Raw genomic sequence first — 8687 nt, 5'->3', positions numbered from 1 at the left:
TTAAAAGAAAGATTAACATCATCAAGTAAATACCATGGCGATTGATTGTTATTGAGATCACGTGAAATTGTAACCAAATATACACAAAGATGTAAATTTTAAATTGTATTTTAATTTAACGAGAACTATTCTAGGCTGAATCCCTGGTTCCGAAATGGTCCAGATTATGCTACCCGCAAGTTTTCTGTCAAGTATGTTCATTCCCCTCTATATTTATATGTTATTAGTACGTTATGACGCCCTCTACGTCATAGCTACAGTAAGATGGGCGGAAATGTTTTCAAATTGTAAAGACAAATCGGTTTTAAAACGCTCAACGACAAATTAATGTGTTTTGGACCAAAATAAAATATTTGAATTACAAGTATTACGTGATTAATTTAGTGATATCAACAACATATTGAGACTGTATTCTTATCGCGAGAACATTGTCAACATTATAAGTACTGGTGTCGTATAACGAAATGACGTCTTCGAACAATAATGACGACGAAGACAAAATACACTCAAAACTATCAACCAATTCGGACAGAGGTTCCCGAATGGAGTAGCTCCCATAGCACTGACTAGATAAGTGCACATACTGTCGCCGAAAATCAGTAACTTAATCGACCCAATAACTTCCTCCGTACTTTTTGCACAAAATAGCCCCTTTCAAATCCAGGGCGTAATTTCAGAATATTATATTTTTTATGATGAATATATAAATACTCAGTATTCCTCACTCGAATGATGTCATCTTAGACTCGTGACTTCCCGCACAGTTGTGCGGCTGTCAAACGGAAATTCACTCGTCCGTAATGACGTCATAACTTTTGGAATATCTGGGGATTAAATATAAATATTATAATTATATTGAACAATATGATGCAGAAAGTGTTGGTCATGTTATCGTGAGGGCGCTAGTCATAACACTCTATGGGCCTATACTACAGATTCTCTCAGTTCGTGTAAAAGCTTGTGCATAGTGTAAATTTGCCGGAATTGCGTCAGTGATTTATTTGTTTGTTAATTACCGCAATTAATGACGTTCTTATGGGCGTCGAGTTCGCTGAACATGCTTGTATGAAATATTGCAAGCTGCGTATCAATGTGAGGACCAAATATGGTAAAATGACATTGTTTTGGACATTTCGTTAACTTTATCCGCAAATGTGATATTGTCAGTAAAATCCGCTTGCATGTTATCGAAAACATTTCAGGTCATGTTAATAATCCGCAGTGCCTTTCCTGAACTTGAGTTTCATTAAAAGCGACAATATTCAGACATTATGTTTACTTAAAAACGTCACAATCAAATTGTTGTGTCAACAAACAGTGCATACATCACGCGTTGTGATTACGCCATAATCTCTATGTCATAAGTAAATATAGTATTTTTTCTCCCAAAATATAATAAAAATCTGTAGATGAATTTTGGTTATGAATATGGAAAATGTTTGCTGTTTATTTCCAAATACATGGGACCCACGTGGGATAAGACGCAGAGAGACGTATGCAAACGTTGCGTTAAGCATGTTATAAATCGGAGAATTACTTGATAAGGTCAGCGGGTCAGGAAACCGGCAAGGATATCACGTTCGATGGTCGTGTTTGGTTAAGGCAGTAATACAAATAAACAAGTGCAATTCACCAGTATTTAACGGGGCCTTGTGAATGCATAAAATGTGTGAGCGCCCCCTAAGTTAGTTTCATGTCACTACTTTGCTGGTATCCAGAGTTAGCGGGACCAGACCAGCGCAATATAAACGTGACATTGATAATAGGATTGTGTTCAAATAATAGAAGCTGACATTTTTGGACTAACATTATGTAATTGAAACACAAAATATAAGTATTAGAGGGATTACAAAAGAGGCTATAGTTAATATGGGCAGATGATTTGCTGGAGCCGTTGGTAAATTTATGTAATTGATTTTGCTGTGACAATGTATACATGTGAACAATTATGTGAATATGGTGTTGTGTGTTATAGGAAGTAGGTGATGTCTTAAGTCTTTTGGTTATGTCATTTGAATCAAGAGGGGGAGGTTAAAGTACTTGATCGGAAAGAATGATTATATTTGTTCTTTGGCAGTGACTGGCTTATTTGTACTTGACTGTGACCCACCCACCACTCGATTGTAATTTGGCCAGCTGCTATTATACATCACTCAGCATGACTAGTTGGAAGACAACCATGTAAAAATAGTGTGAATAGAATAAACGTCGGTAGTGAACAAGGAAAAAATAACGTTTTTTATTTTTTATCTTAACCATCAATATACAACAAGTTTACAAAAAAATTTGAGTAAGAATAAAGTAAAAGGTTGAACCATTAGGAGATACAGGTGATGGTTGAATTATCTCGCCTGGAAGAAAATAAAAAAACAAGTGGTAAAGATTATATATTGTAATGAATGATTTGAGTAAGGTGTTGAGTAGAGGAATGTTCAATAGGAAGAACATTGTTGAAATGCTTTGGAAATGATTGGACTTTCCATAAATAAAATCTTGAGGCACATTGTAAATAACTAGTGAGAGGATGCTGAAAGCACTACCGTGCATTCAAGCATCCTCTCAATGAAAACACAGGTTATGCACATTTACATTATAATGAGGTAAATTAGTGTTGTAAACGGAGTGTCATAATTAAATATGGTATGATGTGCATGGAACGACTCATGGTGCAAAAACAGATAAGTGTTGACGAAAGACCCAAATGATAGGTATCACCACCGACCAATTTGGTAGTAAGTCATATTGCCGAAAATACTATATCTTGTTGTTTTCAATAAGTATATGTGCAGCAACAATAAACTGTACAAAACCAGTAGTTAACTGTTTACAAGACAGTATTATAGACCCATATCTTGCAAAGTTACAGGGTGTTGTACAAATATACCCCCTTACTTTTAGGCTATTGTATGTTCATGCAACTGTCCATTCAGAATGAATAAGAAATAAAGTAGGTGCAAAGAGACTATATGGAATGTAATTGTACTTCATAGAGTTATCAATGTTGATATCAATTCCATCAGACTGATAGAACCGGTAAAAGTAATGAATTTATCGCATGGCAATGGTAGTGTGTCATCTGACATATAACCGGAGAGAATTGACCATGTGCAAAAACAATATTGTTGGTTTGCATAAGACAGCCCACAAACATGCTATAAGGAGTAAACTCCTTGTATCACCAATGACAGGGCTGTATATGAGTCAACATCAAACCAGAAACATAGAATGTAAATGCATGGACCTGTTTGTACAGAATCCCAGTTCATCCCTCATTATTTATGTGGATCATGTTAAAAAGATCTCAAACAATTATGAGACCAATGAAAAACAAATTTGGTGTTTCCAGTATTAGAGTAAAAAATATTGGGTAGTTTCATTTCATTTCAATAAAAATAAAATTAATAAAAAATAACAACACATATCATTGTTTAGCGTTGAGGTGAGTGGCATGAACTGTTGATCGGTGGTACCATTTCAAAAATGGCAGCTGGCAACAGAAAAACCTTCACTGATGTACATGTGTATGTCGTGAGCACAAGGAATTGGCCCCTATCAGTTTCTGCCTAATAAATGACAGTTATTTACATTCCTGCTGTGGCCATTTACCTACAATAGCAACATCACAAGGATGATAAAAGCCCCCTGATGTACACATTGCAGCTCTTACTGTTTCTTACATGTGACAAAAATCCGCCTAAATCACAAAAAACTTGTAGTGAGCCAAACAATGATCATTAAAAAGTAAGAATGAATACAGCCAGCCATGCCAATGTGGTGAATCAAATGCAATTTCTTGCATGACTTTCTGCTCAATATTATACAGTGGGTGGTAGCCTATGCCGAATAATCAATGGTGTGGTCACAAATGATCATGAAGATTAATCATGATCACATACTTCATATACACTATAACATTACATTAATGGGCAAAGACTATAAATCATATCCATGCCCCTAGACATGGCTACATCCGAGGTCATCATTTTGCCAATGCCATTCTTGCATGTCATTATTGCTGGTTGCATAGACTAGACTATTAATGTACAAGTATTTACACATATCGGCCTTAATTGGTTTTAGATGCTATTTTATTGAGATGCATCGCGACAACTGTGGCCGTGAAGGACCGGTAGGTTAGGTAATTGTTACTAGTCGCACCGTGCACACACATCATATGAGTTCACAGGCCATAGGCCTAGTAAATCGCTGTCATCATTTATATACGATGCAATATATATTTTTGGTCATTAGTTTCTCTGATTCATGACATCATGTGCCAATAAATCCTGAAAATTGGCTTTGCTAAGCGATGAGTCGTTTAGTACAAAACACTGAATGATCATAGCATGGTGTGCAGAGTTTTAGAGGTAAAGCAATTGTTAAGAATATATTAAAATTTGTGGAAAAGGGCAAAGACTCTTACCTTAGTACAATGTCTGTACGGCGTCCTGGGCTGGCTGGCAAAATATCACGTCATCGAAAGATGCGTGTACGTGTACTGTAGACAATTTCCATGACGCTGCATTGCATGCGTAGAGTCAACGTCACGATTTTTGCGTATCAATTTTTCTCCGCTTTTTTCAACAAATAATTCACTTTTTTCTCATGGGAAAACGTCGTCAATCTTATTTTATTAGCCTGAACCTTGTCTTGACAGCGCAAATTATACTCAAATAAACGTCTTTGGATGATTTCTGGCACCCAAAATTGATTCTCGACTCAGTCCTAATTACGCGTTTAGGAATGACCTGGTGATCCAAAATTGACCTCGAATGAAAATACTGCCGCCTACGGCGGGTCCCGGGATCATTGCGTCCAGGTATTGTCGAAGGTGGCGCTTCGCCGCTCTTAGGGTAGATATCCATTAAGGTAGCGAGAAGGGAAATTTTCACTTTTTTCTTGATTTTTCAAAAATTGATAAAACTGTTACTTTAGACCTTGATACATCACCCCAGGTTTACAAAAGATCGAAATTGCGAAATAACGTTGCTCAAATTAGTATTTTAAAACACTAGCAGAAAAGACTACAACTGCCGTTTCGTGGATATTTGCATAGTGTTTATCTTAGGAAGGAATTAAATGATAAAATCTTATCTGTATACTCTGTTGTTGACGATTCTGATATAACGGGTGATAAGCTTCCAGTTGCAAACAATGCGTGTTTATCTAACGTCCATTGTCAGCATTATTGTCAGTCGAGACTTCGTCGGAGAATCATGGTCATACAGTACTCATTTCGCCCAACCTTCCGCTTTTACATCGACCGCTTATCGCTTAATTTCCGACCACGCGGTCTTGTCCGACCGGAAACCGACCGCATTTTAATCGCGTTTTTTTTTTTCGCTCGCTCGCTTATTCAAAACATTGACCGCTCGCCCAAACACTGAAAACTGGCACATGGGTGGTCGAAATGGTGGTTTTGATAGTGAAGTGTGAACATACAACTAGTATTAACTATTATTACATTCTGAACGACACTTCAAATCTAATAGCTGTATTACACTTGTATCGTGAAAGCAACTGAACTGGGATCTCTTGTTACGTGTTTTGGGTGCTTGTTCTAGATGTAATATTTTTATTTTTATTTTAATTAGACAGTTACGTGAAAAAAGCCTAGGTAACTCCTTTTGACAGGGCAGAGAAACGAGGAAATGTTAGTGATTAATTCCAAAAATAACGATATCGAATCCACATCGGTCCACGTCTGGTAAAATTTGACATTCAATTTTTAAAATTAAGTCACGATCATTGAATGAGCTCGGTCTATACTGTTTACGTACCGCAAAAGTGTTCCCACAAAAAATAGTTTCGACTAAAAACGGCCACATGCCCTGAAAAAATCGAACAGAGCTTGACATGTATGAATAATTTATTGGGCTTAAAAGAAAAACGTGTCAAATTTAGTTATAGCCATAACTATTTGGTGGCCAGTCGATGAACAATTCAATGTCCTTCAGGGCTGAAAATCATCGACGCTACTCTGGTTTACTTTATTTCACAACTTGCAGAGAAAACTGATTCGCGTGAGCTCTAATGTATCTTAGCCTAGTATTTTCTTTTTGAACTAAGGTCAAATTCCATCAGTTTGTCAAAATATATGTTTTTCAGCGAATAATTTTGAAGCCTGTCACAGCACAAACAACTATGTGAATCGACGCCGGTGATTGGATTGTACGACGACCCTTCAATTAGCGTCAAATATGCCTTGTTACAACATCATTGATTGGCTGAGAGTCACCTGATCGGAGCACGAACTGGGTCACAGAACCATATTTGTCCGTATTATCAACAGGACTTTGCAAAATAACCACACCCACATTTTCAATCTTTTTTAGCGCGGAAGTTGCCAACAAATGTAAAAAAAATCGTGAATTTCATGGATTCGAATAAAATAAAGCAAGCGATTGATAAGGATGATTATTAATATTTTCCCCGATGCTCTTCGAATTTTTATTTTTTTTATTTCAAGGTATGAAATGGCTAGTTGAAGTTGCATCGTCTTCAATGCGGTTGTTTCACCGCGAACAACTCAAGCTCTGTTTTGGGCATGGTTTAGTTTTGCGATGTAAAATAAAATATATATTAAAATAATAATACTTGATTAATTATTTGGGGTTTCAGCCCACAAATTACGGACATGATCTCCATGAATTACGGTCAATGTTTGTCTTCTCTCGGCTGATTGTCACGGTGTTGATCGACGCCCTTGCTAAACTCAGTATGGAGAAACCAATGGGGATCGACATTCCAAACAAACAATCGAAATTATCAACGAAAGACGAGATTTTTCTAGATATTTACAAACATACTGTCATGACAAACATATGTAAAATTAACAAATACACAAAGAGGTGTAATATTAGGTTTTATTTTAGGCTTAGAAATATTTTCTTTCACTCAGCCCATGCATGTAACTGCCATTTAGCTTTACGGTCCTTCAGCATCGGGGGAAAACAACAATAATTATACAAAACACATTGCGAAGACTCAACAATCAGGAAAGAAACCCCAGACAACCATGTCGTACTTGTGTTGAAATACATTTTGTATTTCATGTCAGAATATTGTTTAAAATAAAATATTTAGTCCACGCCAAATCGAGGTCAAAGGGTCAGATTGCGTGCATATAATTATATATAGTTAAAACAAAAAGTATTTGAACTGTTGTCAGCTGTTCAACATCTATAAAAACCAGAAAGACAATTATAAGACAATGTGAACCTCGGAAATTATTCTGTTAGTCCGAATTTTAAATGCGCGCGAGTGAGCAGGTGGGCGGTGATATTTCGGGGTTTGCGCGGTCGAAAAAAAAGCAGAAATTGTCCGGTTGAATTCAACAAGCGGTCGCAAAAGCGAGAGAAAAAGGTGATTGGAAAGCGGAAGCGGGCGGGAGGTTGTGCGAAAGGAGTACTGTAACTTTGCACAACTTTCTTTTAAATCGTTTTATTTTCCAAGTCAATATTCTATTTTACTAATACATTTTTTTTCTAACGCAATGGCGAAGAAAAGAAAGAAAGCGTTGACAGACGAGGCAAAGAAAAATCTGCCACTCAGTGTCGCACTCTGACACAGCAATTTTTTTTCAAACATCGGCCATTTTGTTTCACCATGAAAACCGTTTTATTAGATGTCTTATCTGAAACACTTGAAGGATTAGCTTGTTTGTAAACTGTCAGCGTGTACAGTGGGACAGTAATGTTTGTCAGAGGATTATCCCTCGTTGTTCGTTTGCATAACAATGGAAAACCCGAACGTTCCTGAGTACGGACTCAAATGCCAGCAGTTTTCTTCATTTTTCACGCTCGAGCTTGAAATTATTCATTATCTGACACTCTTTATGAGTTCTATGATATCAGTGGTTAATATGTTTGGCCATTTTTAGTGTATATTTATAATAATGCAGCAAATCTACAGTGTTTTATTAACCAAAACTGTTTTTCGCGTTTTTCTCGAGTTGAAGTTTTGATCGAGAACGACTCATTGGGACCGCCGCCAAATCAAGTGCGTTCGGACTAGGACATTCAAACTCGCAGTTATCGTTCAAAAGATAATGATGGTGCGAAATATGTCTGGGTTTTTAAAGAAAATGCTTTGTCACAGAATAATAGTCTGTTATAGGTGCCAAGTATGAAATAATTTGGGGACAAAAAAACAAACCTGCATAGAAATCGGAATAATAGGTCTTTTGATTATCGGAGACGCATTTCAATGGACTTGATTACGGACAATGCATAACTAAAATTTCACCAGGAAATTCCGCAGTGTGCTCTCGCAATCGCGTACTTAGTCATTTTTACAAGGTTCGCCATTTTTTATGTCACGTGATAATTATGTAAACAATGTCTGTCCAGTTTGTGCGAACTTGCACCTCTATACTTAGTCTTTTGATATAGATAACCTAAATTACTGTTCTGAACGAGACAACAGACAGAGAATGTTTTATTTAAAAACGTCACAAAATCTTCTCGCTACCTTAACGTTTGCCACCAAAGAACGACAACGGGATACAAACGAATCCATAATTTGCAGTATTAGTGACGTCACGAAATTCGGGCATCATCATCCTTAATCGCATATATATAATCCATACTAACCATGTCATAATGCGTACATGTCACACTGTGTGAACTGTGCCTTACCTCGGGCACGTGATGTAGGCTATTTACCATGTGTATTCGATTCAATAA

This window comes from Saccoglossus kowalevskii, chromosome 5 (genome assembly GCF_978046115.1).
Source record: "Saccoglossus kowalevskii chromosome 5, keSacKowa6.1, whole genome shotgun sequence".
NCBI lineage: Eukaryota > Metazoa > Hemichordata > Enteropneusta > Harrimaniidae > Saccoglossus > Saccoglossus kowalevskii.
Note: the sequence above shows the minus strand (reverse complement) of the source record.